The sequence below is a fragment of the Anolis carolinensis genome, chromosome 4 (assembly GCF_035594765.1).
Source record: "Anolis carolinensis isolate JA03-04 chromosome 4, rAnoCar3.1.pri, whole genome shotgun sequence".
NCBI classification, from domain to species: domain Eukaryota; kingdom Metazoa; phylum Chordata; class Lepidosauria; order Squamata; family Dactyloidae; genus Anolis; species Anolis carolinensis.
In genome coordinates this window covers 107,171,222-107,186,030 of record NC_085844.1, presented here as the reverse complement: position 1 = coordinate 107,186,030, position 14,809 = coordinate 107,171,222, and positions in this window count along the sequence as shown.

Genomic DNA, 14,809 nt, shown 5'->3' with positions numbered 1-14,809 from the left:
AACAACACAAGCTAAATGAAATAATGCATCTTTGCTTTTTGTGACTACTTTGATAAACTAGGGGTAGAGTTCTCTTCAGGGTATTGGGAATTTAAAAAAAGCATATGAGAAAGCTAAACGATTATTTAAGCTCAATAATATAAATTGTCATGGATGACCTCATGTAATATATTTGTGTGTACAGGAAAATGTACCTTATTTACTAAGTTGGAAAAGGTCCCTCACACATAAAACAAAAGTGGCAACGTGTGGTCCTAGCCCACATGTGCCTCATCAAGTTTGTTTTTGCTATCCGCCATTTGTTCAGATTTTCAAATTGTATTTTATTTGTCCCTAAAATTGTAAACTGCTTCTTCTTGAAGCCTCCAGGGAGACTCCTGTTAGATATGGTGCATTAAAATGTCTTTTTTTTTTCTTTCAAAACCAGAAATAGATCTCTGGCCATGGCTATCTGCCTGTAATTATCATTACTCTTTTCGCATTTTGATCAGTGTTCTATGGACCACACACAGTTGCTAAAAATGCTTTCTTTAAAAGAAAGAACACCTTTACATTCAACCTCAACATCTGGCATTAGATAACTTGCAACATAAAAATCAGAAAAATATTAACTCTCTTCCAAATATATATTTTAAGGGGGTACAAGTGGACATGTTACTGACAAGATCAATTTGTTTTTAAAAGGTGAGATGCAACTAATTTTGAAATGGATATTGCTTGGTTAGAGTTATTTTTAAAATAATAATAATAATAATAATAATAATAATAATAATAATAATAATAATAATCCACACAGTCCTAGACACAGGAAGTGTTCCACTTGTGATTTTGTAATAGAAAATCCAGCATGTCTATCTTGTTTGCTGTGTCATAAAATATAATAATAATAATAATAATAATAATAATAATAATAATAATAATAATAATAATAATAATTTGGGATCGTCAAAGCCAAAACTGAAAAGCCAACAACAGATCCCAAATGTAGACTCTGCAAGGAAGCAGATGAAACAATAGATCACATCCTCAGCTGCTGCAAGAAGATTGCACAGACAGACTACAAGCATTGCTCAAATGATTAATTGAAACTTGTGCCACAAATATCATCTGCCTGCGACAAAGAACTGGTGGGATCACAAGCCGGAAAAAGTTACAGAGAATGAGCATGTCAAGCTACTCTGGGACTTCCGAATTCAGACAGACAGGGTTTTGGAGTACAATACTGATGACCTCACGGTCGTGTTAAAAGACAAAGTATGGATTTTTGATGTCACAATCCCAGGTGACGGCAGGATTGAGGAGAAACAACTGGAAAAGTTGACACGATATGAGGATTTAAAGATCAAATTGCACAGACTCTGGCACAATTCAGTCAAGGTGGTCCCAGTGGTGATCGGCACACTGGGTGCAGTGCCTAAAGGCCTTGGCCTGCACTTAAACACAATCGGCCCTGACAAAATTACCATCTGCCAGCTGCAGAAAGCCACCTTACTGGGATCTGCTCGCATTATTCGCCGATATATCACACAGTCCTAGACACTTGGGAAGTGTCCGACGTGTGATCCAATTCAACAGCCAGCCGAGTGTCTTCTGTGGACTCATCTTGTTGTGTTTCAAATAATAATAATGTAAGCATAAGTTCTGTTTAGGCATTCCTGTCTCTGACATGGAAAAACAAAACACATACATGGAGAACATCAACAAATAATTCACCATAAAAATCATGGTTTCTTGAGATGCTGAAAATTTTGTTTTATTCCAAATTAATCCAATGCATTTGGGGTTGGTATTATTACAGAGCCTTCATCAGGGAAAGTATTAAAATAACCTTTGGGGCTCAGAAACACATACTTCCTAATCACTTAACCTTATTACGAGGTAGGAAATACATCTTTCAGACATCCCTTAAGACTATTATGATACATTCCTGCTATTGAATAATAATCTTACCAGCATCACCATTGCCTTTAAGTTCCCAGTTGTTAGCCCTGATTAGAGTAAACCAATAGAATGAATTACTTTTGCTCATGTGCTGCTTGAATTGATTCGGTGGGACTGAATGAGAGCCTATTGGAAAAGTACCATATTTGTGAGCCTTTATAATACAAGATTACTGATCACAGGAGAGATTTTCAATATATGATTCAATAATCTAACTTCAAATCTCATTAGTCTATTACCTGTCTTTGTCTTGCTTTATCTATTATTCTATTTCCTCCTCTCTCCCTTTTTCTGCCCCACGTATCTTGGCACATCAAAGCTGTTTGAAGATTTCTGAATGGACAACCTTGCCACATCTTTAATTACGCTCTTTCTCCCAATACCTGACATTGTCCTTGAAATATGTGGTTGTAAGAAATTGATTTTTTATTTTGAGTGTCTGAACCTCTGTCCCTTATCATACAGACCACTACAGAATCTGTTGTAAGAATTATCACTTAAAATTTACTATGTGTGGTATTTCCTTTTTGAGCTGTTAAATCAAGTTATGAGCCTATACCGTTATACTACACTATCCTCCTGCTCTTATTATATTAAGTTCTCACTTGGTAAACACAGCTTTCACATTCAAAGTGCCAGAGTGCCTGCAGTCTCAGAAGAGGAGAGAATATCATATAATGAAAGATTTGATTTAACAAATTTGTCTGTCCTTGTGTTGGAATCTGTACCTTCAGAACAGATAGCAGTATGTAAGAATTGTCAAAATAAATAAATAAAAAGTATTGGGAATGAAAATACCCAATACACACACACACACACTGGTTTTAAGTCTAAAATAACCATTCACACATGTGGTGTTGAATTAACCAACCAATAGAGCTCCCAGTGGTGCAATGGTTAAACCTTGTGCCAGCAGGACTCCTGACCTGAAGGTTGGTTTGCTGACCTGAAGGTTGCCGGTTCAAATCCAGGGAGAATTCAGATGAGCTCCCTCTATCAGCTCCAGCTCCATGTGGGGCATGAGAGAAGTCTTCCACAAGGAAGACATCAAAAGATCCAGGCATCCCCTGAGCAATGTCCTTGCAGACAGCCAATTCTCTCACACCAGAAGCAGTTTCTCAAGTCGCTCCTAACACGAAAAAACCCCAATGAATTACATAGATGTCAAGTGTGTGATTTGTTTTGGTTAGGCATTATAAGTCATATCAAATAGGTTAAATTCATACCTATGAGGCGATATCTGACATGTGGGTGTTGCCCACACCAAAACCTTAAGAATCGAAAGTTACCCAATACTTTTTCATTTGAATTTTGTAAATCTCAGAAGCCTCCCAAAGTCAGCTTTATTTTTAGCACAAGGAAGCAAAGAAAAAGCAAAAAGGCTACCTTTCCTCTTTAAATTAATGGCCTCTCACCATTAGGAGAGGGAAAACAGGGACCAGAGTTTGCTAAGAAAAAGACTGAGAAAACACAGAGCTCTGGGAAATGTAGTTTGGGAAGGCAAGGAGCCCAATGCCAGATAATTCAAAAGGCCGTGCCTAAACTACATTTCACAGAATTCTGCTTGCATCAGAAGCCCCAATCAGGATAGAGGAGAGATTTGTCCCTCCATAGCAGCAGCCAGCCAGAGTTCCAATAAATTGCTGAATCTGCAAAGAGGAGGACTGACTCATACTTCTAGTAAGTAAATCTCTGTGCTGGTTTGGGAAGAAATCCCTAAATGGATTGCCCTTGGAGGTCCCTTCCAGTTCAATAATGGAAGCAAATTAATTAGTTTAGAGGCTTGATAGCCATCTGTCAGGAGAGTTTTGATGGTGACTTTCTGCCTAGAAGAAGGGAGTTGGACTAGATTGCCCTTGGTGGTCTCCTCCAACTCTGGAGTTCTATGAAAATGTAGAATTGGTTAATATTGATTTCTATTTGGTAAATATATGTGAGACATTCAATGAAATCGCTGTTGTGGCTTTTAAAAAAATTATCAGACTTTTTAAAAAATCCCTAAAATTAGTAGATATATAAATATTTCTGAAAATTGTTGGGAATGATCCCCTGTTATTTTGTGTCATTGTCTAGAAAATTCAAAGAGATAGCTATTGTAGTTTTTTAAATGTTGTTATAAACACTTTGAAAATTTCCGCAAAATCTGTAGATAAGTGAAATGTTCTGAAACTTGATGGGCTAACAGTGGTACCATTGCAGCAAGTTTCACCCAATAGCTGTAAAAATGAGGTTGAAAGCAGCACCTGAAATTTCCCCAATTGTATTAATTAGGCCCGGGCTGTGGTGCAGGCTGATGAGCAGCCAGCTGCAGGCAGCTGCAACAAATCACTCTGACCAAGAGGTCATGAGTTCGAGGCCAGCTCGGAGCCTGCATTTGTCTCTGTCTTTGTTCTATGTTAAGGCATTGAATGTTTGCCTTATATGTGTAATGTGATCCTCCCTGAGTCCCCTTCGGGGTGAGAAGGGCGGAATATAAATACCGTAAACATACAAACAAATAAATAAATAATTACTATAATGAAAAAGTAACAAAATTTCATTACTCTTATTATAGTAATGAAATTTTCACTAATTATACTTTAGAAACGCCTTAGAAACTAAAAGCCAGCAGCCCCTAATTTTGTAATGATTTTTGAAACATTTTTTATTGATCAAATATGCCTATTGGGTCTATGTTAGGATATTAAAGCTCTATCCAAAAAGATGCATACAATATAAAATGCTATACAATTAATGTTTCTTTGCATTTATAGACAGTTTTTCAAAACTTTTCAAAACTGGGTGTAAGCAGGTTTCCTAAAACTTTAAAAATATTCTCAAATGTTATTTTTATAAATATTTTCATTTTTGTGTACACTAATTAAAAGGGTCAAATACATTAAATGTTTTTTTTAATTTTGTTTTTGAATTAGATAATTTCATTTCAACATTTGGAAGATTTCCAATTTCAGTTTAAATGCGTTTCAGTTGATGTCCTGGTTTAAAAGTTCTAAAGTAAGCAAATTTGCACAGACACGCAAACCAAATTGATTTTTTTTTTGGATCCTATCTTTTTTGCCAAAGTAATTTAAACCACATGAAATAGAATGTAGCTCCAACCAGACCAACAATGTAAATATTCTATAGCATTCTCACTTACACAGTTAATGGAATTCTGTAGGGAATGTAGAAGGATTATAAAAACATTGTATTACTGAATATGGAGGAACCTGTAACTTCCCTACAGGTTGCCAACTGCCTTTTATTATCAGAGCTGAATTCAGGTATTCTGTTGACTGATACAGAAGACAAGTTTCCATTAATAAAAACTGAATGCACTACAGTTAAATTTTACTTCAAGGTAACATCTTCCATTGCCCCCCTCCATAGAATATTATGTTTTATAGACACATTGCACTGTAGCAGCTGCACTTTCCTTTGAACTGAAGATCTATCAGCTATTTACATGAGATAAGGACTAAACCTACTAAATTGTCCCCTTGTAGAGATTTCAGTTAGGACAATAAGCAAGTCTGTGCCTAGAGAGCTTCCGCTAATCTAGATCAACCCAGACTGAGGACAAGTGCTCTCATCTGAAACCAAAGCTTCAGTTTTTTACAATTTGGCCAAATAGGATGCAAGTACAATCCAGTCAAGGTGGTCCCAGTGGTGATTGGCACACTGGGTGCAGTGCCTAAAGACCTTGGCCTGCACTTAAACACAATCGGCACTGACAAAATTACCACCTGCCAGCTGCAGAAGGCCACCTTACTGGGATCTGCATGCATTATTCGCCGATACATCACACAGTCCTAGACACTTGGGAAGTGTCCAATGTGTGATCCAATTCAACAGCCAGCAGAGTGTCTGCTGTGGACTCATCTTGTTGTGTTTCTAATAATAATAATAATAATAATAATAATAATAATAATAATAATATTCTTTATTTGTATCCCGCCCCATTTCCCTGAGGGACTTGGAGCGGCTCACAAAAGTGTAAGAGTGTGAACAATAAACAGTAATAATACTAACAATCAATTTAAAATTAGATCAGCAAAAATAATTCAATACGATCTAAACATTCTATGCTCATCTTGGTAATGAAGGAAATCAACATTTACATATACACAAAATGATCCTGATATTATCTGACTTGGGAAATAGCTGGAGGGATCCTGACCACGATCTCTGTTCCCAAAGGATTATGCAAACTGAGAGCAGGGGAGGTAGCTGCCTTCAAGATACATTTGATACATTTAAGAACTGAAATAGTATGCAAGTAATCCAAATTATACAGAAAATATCAGCTTGATACATTTATTAAAGAGCTAGATTTGATAGAGTTTGGGTTATAGTCTTTATGGAGCCTCTAACGGCTTCAACATTTTGCAACTTTGAAACCTCAGAAAATGTTTAAAAAATAAAGAAAAAAAATAGTATCTCTTTTGCTTGAAGTCATGCCATTGTTCTTAAACTTTTGGGGAAGGGGTGTCATGGCTCGATAACACCCTGATGAGCTTTAGTCTATCAATAGTAAGCCTGTTCCTCCCTAAATATTACCATGGTAGGTTCTAGTTCTTGGTCACATGATAACACAACAGAATTCTCAGAAATGGTAAGTAGATAGGTAGATAGATAGAGCACAGTTTGTTCAGTGGAACTTGCTTCAAAGTCTAGTGTTTACTGAAGGAGTTGCATATTTTCCAGTAATACTATTTCCTTGCTGTTCTGCAAGCAGTGTGCCAAGGACAGAATGTAAGATCTTCATGACAAGTAAATTTCCATCACATGACATTTAAGAATAATGCTTCCCTTTTAACAAAATGTGGCAGTAAAGAGATGGCAATTTCAGACCAGAAGAACCTGTTAGGGAGAAAAATATATATATTTAAAGTCATTTGGTAAATTGCAATGTACTTTTTTCTTTTCTTTTTTTGAGTCCATGAATGTTGTGGAAAATAGACTGTGAAGTGATGCTTAGTCAACTATGCCCAATTTTCCAAGCATTTGCACACATGAATCATTGTTTTATATTTTATAATGTAAAATAAAATATAAATATGTCAGAGATGGGGTAATTTAAGCCTCCACACTGTCAACTGTGGAGACTTTATTTGTGTTCATTATTTTATGATCGTGCAACAAACAGAATCATTTATGTCAGTTCTGTATTATATCTAAAACATTTTTCCAGTGCAGGGAGGCTTCTATTGTTAAATAAAATCGTTGTTGAGAAATACAGCATAGTATAATAAAACATGATGAGATTACATAATACATTGCTATGCAACTTCAGTCTCAACCAAGTTTCAAGTAAGATTAGCTGTGTTAGTCTAAATTGAGCCAGCACTGTGTCTACCTTTATTTAAATGAATTCTTTCTTAGGCTGGAGGGTGCAGTACTTAAAAGGAGGTACCCAAGGACACAGGGAATTTGTTTCATGCATCCACTTTCAAGAACCTTCCTTTCGGTCAGACATTTCTCTTCACAAACTGACTTTGAAAAAACCACTGATACATACAAATCTGGAAATCTATAATTCATCCATTTTTCAGAAAAGGAGGTGAACATATACACTCAAATGCATCGACTTTCTTTAAATCTTACATGCAGTTTGTTTCAGTTTCCAAGATTTTATTTTTTTCTTCTTCGTGCCAATTTTTGTAAATGTTTTCCATGATGGATGTGTGTTTCAATGTGTTTTTAACCAGTGTCTAAAAGCTGTTTGTGCATGAAGATTAGGAGCTTGTCATTAAAAAAGCAGGGTAGAAACTCTCACAGACATAATGCACATGGATTCAAGTAGGATATATAAACAACATAGCATTTCAACTTTTCTAACTGGAGGTTCAACATGTCAGTTTGACTTCTTCCTAAATTCATATGTTTTAAATTTAATCTTCTCATTCCCCCCCTTTTAATGCTTTTTTGTCATAAGTTGTTTCCAGTGATTAACTTTGGAACCTCTGAAACTTCATGACTATGTCTGTTCTAATGCTTGAATAACCTTCTAGATAAGATAATCTTTTATGATCTAGGCTGGCATCATACCTAGTGACTGTTTCCCCCAACTATAATTTGATGTCCCTCAGAATTACTACTTTTTAATCATAGGTGTAGTAATTTTCTGCCTTCTGGAGTGGTGGGGGATGTTGGATCATTGTCACTGTCAAACAACAACAACAGTTTATTTATACACCACCACCATCTACCATAGGGACTCGGGATAAAATAAGAACCAACTACCATCCCAGTTGTCTTTTCTGGATGGTGTATATGGGCACCATCTTGATCTTTGCTTCAGAGACTTCCAAGACTCCCAATCATAAATTGACCAGCTCTTACAGATCCACAGGTTTTGCTTACCTGATTGAGTATATCTTCCTGAAATGTGCACTTTCTCTTGTCCAGCTGCCTTCTACCGTATCATATATTATTGTGACAGCCTCAGTTTAGTTATCATGACTTCCAGGGAGAGTCCAGGTTTGATTTGCTCTTTGTTGTTAACTGTCATTAAGTTGATGCTAACTTAAAGGATGCTCCAAGTCACCTTAACATAAACCACCCTGCTCACATTTTTCCAATTGAGGGATGAGTCAATCCATCTGTAATATGGTCTTCCTCTTTTCCAGCTGCCTTCTGCCTCACCAAGCATCATTATCTTTTTAGTGAGTTATTTCTGCTCATGATATGGCCCAAACATAACAGTCTCAGTTTATTCATCTTGTGGCCTAGGGAGAATTCAGGATTGATTTGCTCTATTGATTTTTATATTTGTCTTTTAACAGTCCATAGTATCCATCAAACTCTTCTCCAGCATCACATTTTGAATGAGTTGATCTTTCTTTCTTTCTTTCTTTCTTATCTAGCTTTTACAATTACAAATGATGACATGGACAACCTTAAAGCAGTATTAAATGATAGATCTTTATACTTCAAGTTTTTATTTAGAGTCTTTTGTTTAATGAAGGAACCAAACTATGGAAAATGTTGAAATATTTCCCATATATTTGTTTTTAGCTGTCCATGGTATCTGCAGAATTGGTTCTTGCTTTCTTTACTCCTTTCTCCATTGTCCAGCTTTCATAAACATACGTATAATCCATGCAAGCTTGTGCTGAAAAAAATGGATCATCATATGTATTTATGTATAAGTTGACCTCATATATAGGTCAAAGGAGCCCCAGTGGCAAAGTGTGTTAAAGCACTGAGCTGCTGAACTTGCAGACCGAAAGGTCCCAGGTTCAAACCCCGGGAGCGGCAGGAGCGGCCGCTGTCAGCCCCAGCTCCTGCCAACCTAGCAGTTCAAAAACATGCCAATGTGAGTAGATCAATAGGTACCGCTCCGGCGGGAAGGTAACAGCGCTCCATGCAGTCATGCTGGCCATATGACCTTGGAGGTGTCTACGGACCCCCAGAGTCAGATATGACTGGGCTTAACGTCAGGGGAAACCTTGACCTTTATTTTTTATAGACCAAAGACAGATTTTAATGTGCAGGGTCATTCTGCAGAGAGGAGAAGCACCAATGTCATCTTTGAACCAGAACACCAGTGACATTTCCAAACTCAGGCATTCAAAAACACCACAAACAACAACATAGCATTGAGAATGGGGGTGGGGGCAATGCTTCTTTTGGGCTTTCTTTGATGGATTGAGTTCCTGCCTTTCTCCACTCTACTCAGAGAAGGGAATTGTTTCTTTTCTTTTTATAACAGTTAAAGTACAATACCCTTTTTAGGAGGTTATTTTTTGACTAAATTTTTAAACTTAAAATGATTATATAATCTTGAAAAACTACATTTTCCTTGCTACCTTATTCCTTTCTGTGAAAAATCCATATTGTTCTGCCATGAGAGAATATGCACCATATGTGAGAGGGATTTTGTTCTTTTATGCTCTCCAGTTTGCAAAACAGAGTGTGTGTTTTCTCCCAAAGCTATATATATTAGAAAGCAGTGATGGTAGCAGATGATCCATGCACCAGTGGCAAATGAATTATTCTGCTTGTAACAAGGGATATAGAAAGGGCGAGGAGAGCATCTGGTGGCAGGTCATCCATTTCTAATTCCTTCAGTGTTGAATGGGGAGATGTATTATCATCAATCTAGTGAGGTGAGTGACCATCACATTAACTTATTTTCAAAATGTCTGTCAGGCTTACGAATTAAATCCTACTAACCATGGCTGAAAGCCAAGACTAATTATTGAAGTCGATAATATCTGTGACCCTTGCTCCTGAAACATATGTTATGCTGCTTGCTATAAAGGGGAAAACACTAGAGACAAAAGGTGGTTGACATCTATTTTGAACTGAGATGAAGAAGTTCTCAATGTTTTTCTTTTAACAAGGTGATGGATTGTTTCCTCCATGAAAACGGGTCCTAGTTTCAGTAAGATGTTGTCTTATAATAAAATCCCCCTTTTAAGCTGTGGTCAAGATGGCTATTCCCAGACCCACAACCAACTCAGGATTCTATGACTGGCCACTAATGCCTGGATTATACAGGTCCAAACAACTGTAGATGTTCAGTAAAGTGAAAGGTAGGGATGGGTTACATTGGCATTCCAGTTCATTTTTAATAAAATAAAAATACCCCAAAGCACTTTTTAGAAAAAATGTTTGGAGTAGCATGATTTTGAAAATCATTTCAAAATAAAGAATAAAGAGTAATGTGTGGAAAACAAAATGGATAGAATTAACATATTCATTCTCAAGGATCTGAGTGCTTTGTTACCAAAGGTCAACCAAAAATCATTATGTATCATGACGGGAAATTAGAAGAAGAGACAATTAGGATCACTGCTATATTCCATCTTTTTGCTGCCTACCCTGTCACTTTCTTATCTCAAGAGACCAATATTCTCGGTCTTTATGTCACTTCATGTAGTATTTCTTCTTTTTCCTCTTGCTGTCCCCACTGTAGGTTTCCAGCTGTCAGGTCACTGAATGAAGTCTCAGGGAATGTATTTGGGTCTCTGTCTCAAAATTAGAAGAAAAATATCAGGGCAAGCAGAGGAGGGCAGTTGCAAATGTGAGCTTCCTAATGTCAGGGATTTCTGGCTCATCATTTGTGTGGTGCAGAGCCGGCCCTAGGTATTTTTCAAGTGTAGGTGAACAGAATTTTGGAGCCCCCCCCCCTCACAAACCAATCACTGAAAAATAAAAGCATTGGATAAGCGAAAATGTTGGATAATAAGGAGGGATTAAGGAAAAGCCTATTAAACATCAAATTACATTAAGATTTTACAAATTAAGCACGAAAACATCATGTTTTACAACAAATCAACAGAAAAAGCAGTCTCAACTGCGCCCCCGTATGTTTAGCGCCCCAAGCGACTGCTTAATTCACCTCATTGTTGGAGCGGCTCTGGTGTGGTGGATGTGCAACAGTACAAAATGTCAGGTGTATCATGAAATAATGTGCAAGAGGAATGTTGGAGACATGCTCTTGGGCTCCTTGTTTTTCCTGGAGCAAGAGAGTGAGTGGGGAACCAACATTGTGGCCTGTGAGCATTTTTGTTTGCAAGTCCTGGAAGAGACTGTAGTGAAAAAATTGTTAAAGCGTGGTTGATAGTGAACCTTTCCTAAACCTTAGACAGAAGCATAGACCCTGGGAAAATTGTCAATGAAACCAGTATGCTACAGGTGAAAAAACATTAGGAATTAATCAAAATCACTACTTTTCCCATTCACTAGTTCTCTTCTTCATTGCCTTAATATTGTTTATATTGCTATCTTAGTAGTGGTCCTATATTCTTCTATCCAAGCATAATGACCTAAATAATATAGTAAATTATTTATCAAATAACGTACTACTCATTTAGTCATCTTGTGACCTAGAATAATAAATGGCAATAATATGATGTTTGTTTTACTCTTTTTTTGCTCCTGATGGTAAAAATTTGGGTAAGGTTCTCTTTAACATGATGCAAAGTATTAAAAAATAGTCAGCATAATGATTTGTTTGATGCAGTTATCACCTGGTTAAAAAAGGTCATATGTATTTTCTCACAAATGACTCTCTATTTACAGATGTATTTTAATTGTGAAATTTTTAAACAATGTATTCTTTCAGCATATTAAACACTGACTATGAACTGTTGCTTCAGTTCTTTTGAAAGAGTAAAATACTTTAATAATAATTGATTCATAATAAATTATTATGAATAATTTCAAATATAATTCTGTATTTTCTATCAAGTCAGTGGGTAGGGTGAGGTCTGGCAAACTGTAATGATCGTTGTACATTTCTTGTGATGTTTGCATTCTTGAATAGGCTGTGTTCTGGAAATGTTGAATTTATGAAGTAGTGGGAAGAAAAGTGTACAGTTGAATAACCTTTGCACAGAGTGTTATATTTAATATAATTAGTTTGTCACTGAAGATTTATAGAGCATTGTATTTAATGAGGAAGTGTTTCTGTTGCCATTAGAGCTGGACTAGCTTGAAATGAAATATGCCAACAGAGAAACTTCCTTCTTCAAACATGGTGGAAATCTAGTTAAGGATTTTTTTAAAGCATCAAAGGAATGAGCACTATTAAGTTAAGATTCATACTTTTAACATAATTCCCCACTAAAATGAATTGAAAACATTACTCAGTTTAAAGAATGGGAATGTAAGGAGAGAAGGATGGGCAAAATATACATTTTAAATCTTTTCCCACCAGGTACAACTTGAATACTCTCCACTTCAACAATTTTTATAGTATGCAGAAGGTATTTGTTCAAATAAGCTCAGATTTCGATATGATATAGAAAATTTAAAACATCATGGAGCAAGTGCATTCACAGAGAGATGAGGGGGGAAATGAAATAGAGGGTTGTTTCAAAATGTTATTATCTGTATACTGGAGCTGGCACTTTAGATTCACTTGTGAAATCTTAACACAGGTGTTTGTCAAAAAGTGTGGGAAATCATGCTGGCCTTTAAACTTCATTTCAGAAAGAAAATTATATTAAGGGTTTCATTTGAAATGTTATTTTGTGTGTGGAGTTTTTCTACCTCACAGGACTCTCATAGACTTGCAAAAAACTATGTGTAACCTTGTCCAGTACAAAATAAAATGAATGTCTTTGTATAGGAAAGAACACATAGAGATGGAGATGGAGGGGAAAGCATCACAGAAATAGTGGCATCCTAAGCCCTGTCTTTAAACCCAGGTCTCCTCTGCAGACCGAGGGGAAAGTGTCATAGGAGAAGTGATATCTTAAGTGATGCTGATGTTTTTAATCCAGGTCGTAATGAAGGATATAATTGCAAACCATGTCATTGCCAAAACTGATGAGAAGGGGAGGAGAAGAAGTGAAATAGTGGTGCTGGCCATGGGGCTGTATGTGTGGTGTGTGGAGCATATTTACCATTTGGCAGGAAGGAATGGTGATTTGCCTCCCTCCTGCTTGCTTTTGTTCCTGGAGAAGGTAGAGGATGGGGCCAGTGGGAGGAAAGAGGGAATGTTTTAAGGAGATTTTATTTATTACCCAAATGTTATAAAACTTGATAGGCTAAAAGTGGTGAATGTGCCCTCCATGTGTGGCGATTTTCACCCTTCTAGCCCTAAAACTGAGGGGAAGAGGAGTCTGGGGAAGTCCACCCATAGTGGGCAATGGGACATTTTTTTTCTTTTTTTCAGATGTGGAACAAAAATGTGCATTCAGAAAGGTGCCCGTTTTGGGAATGCACTTGAAACGGAAAACGGGGGCCTTACGAATGAAACAAACAGAAACAGATAGCGATTCTATAAAAATGCACAAGTCTAGTGATAATTCTAATCTAATACTAGTATGGTTTACTACAGAGATTCAAATCCAAACTTGCATTGAACTAAACACTCAAAACCCTGTGTTAGACTGAATGAAACTTTCAAATTAATTTACGTTTATTTGTCTTCTCCATATGAAAAAAATTGTGAATTTGAGAAAATTAGTATAAAAATTGAGAAAATTAGTATAAAAAAGATCCTAAAATGTTATCTTTAACAAGTCCTAAGAGGAGACTTTATTGGATTTAATAATCCAAAGGATGCCAAATGTAACTATTCCCTGCATGTTATTGCTTTTGCATATGGTGTTTTGTACCTAATCGGAGCTGGACCTTTTACACACAAATTTAGTAATGTGTATCAGGAAAGCATCAGTAGGAAAACATGTCCAGTCCCTCATACCATCACATCTTTTTGCACACTGCTAAATCACATCTTTTTGCACACTGGGGTGGGGGGTTCATTCTGGTTGTCTCTATGCTATGGATTATAGAATATTTCCCTCATAGACCTTCTTTCATTGGACAAAGATTTCTTCCTGTAGGCCAGTGGTTCTCAACCTGTAGATCCCCAGGTGTTTTGGCCTACAACTCCCAGAAATCTCAGCCAGTTTACCAGCTGTTAAGACTTCTGGGAGTTAAAGGCCAAAACATTTGGGGTCCCACAGGTTGAGAACCACTGCTATAGACTTTTGAGAATGGAACTTTTTAAATGAAAAGCTTTTAAGTGTTTACAAGTTTTATAGTGCTTTTCATTTTAAATGATTTATAATATTTTAATTCTTTTAGCTAAATATTCATAGTTAAATAATTAATTCTATTTTCACAATGCTTATTTGGACTTTTTAACTATATTGTACATGTTTTCGATTGCAATTTACCTTGAGACCTACTTTTCAAGAGAAGTTTGGTATGAATAGCCTTAGCCATCTTGAATCCCATCTTGGGAATACAAATTCAATAAAGAAAATAATCATAGAATCATAAAGTTGGAAGAGACTACACAGGCCATCCGGTTCAACCCCTTCCCATGTAGGAAAAGAGAATCAAATCACCCCTGGCAGATGAACATCCAGTTTCCACTTAAAACCCTCCATAAAGGAATACTTCATGCTCTAAGGCAGCA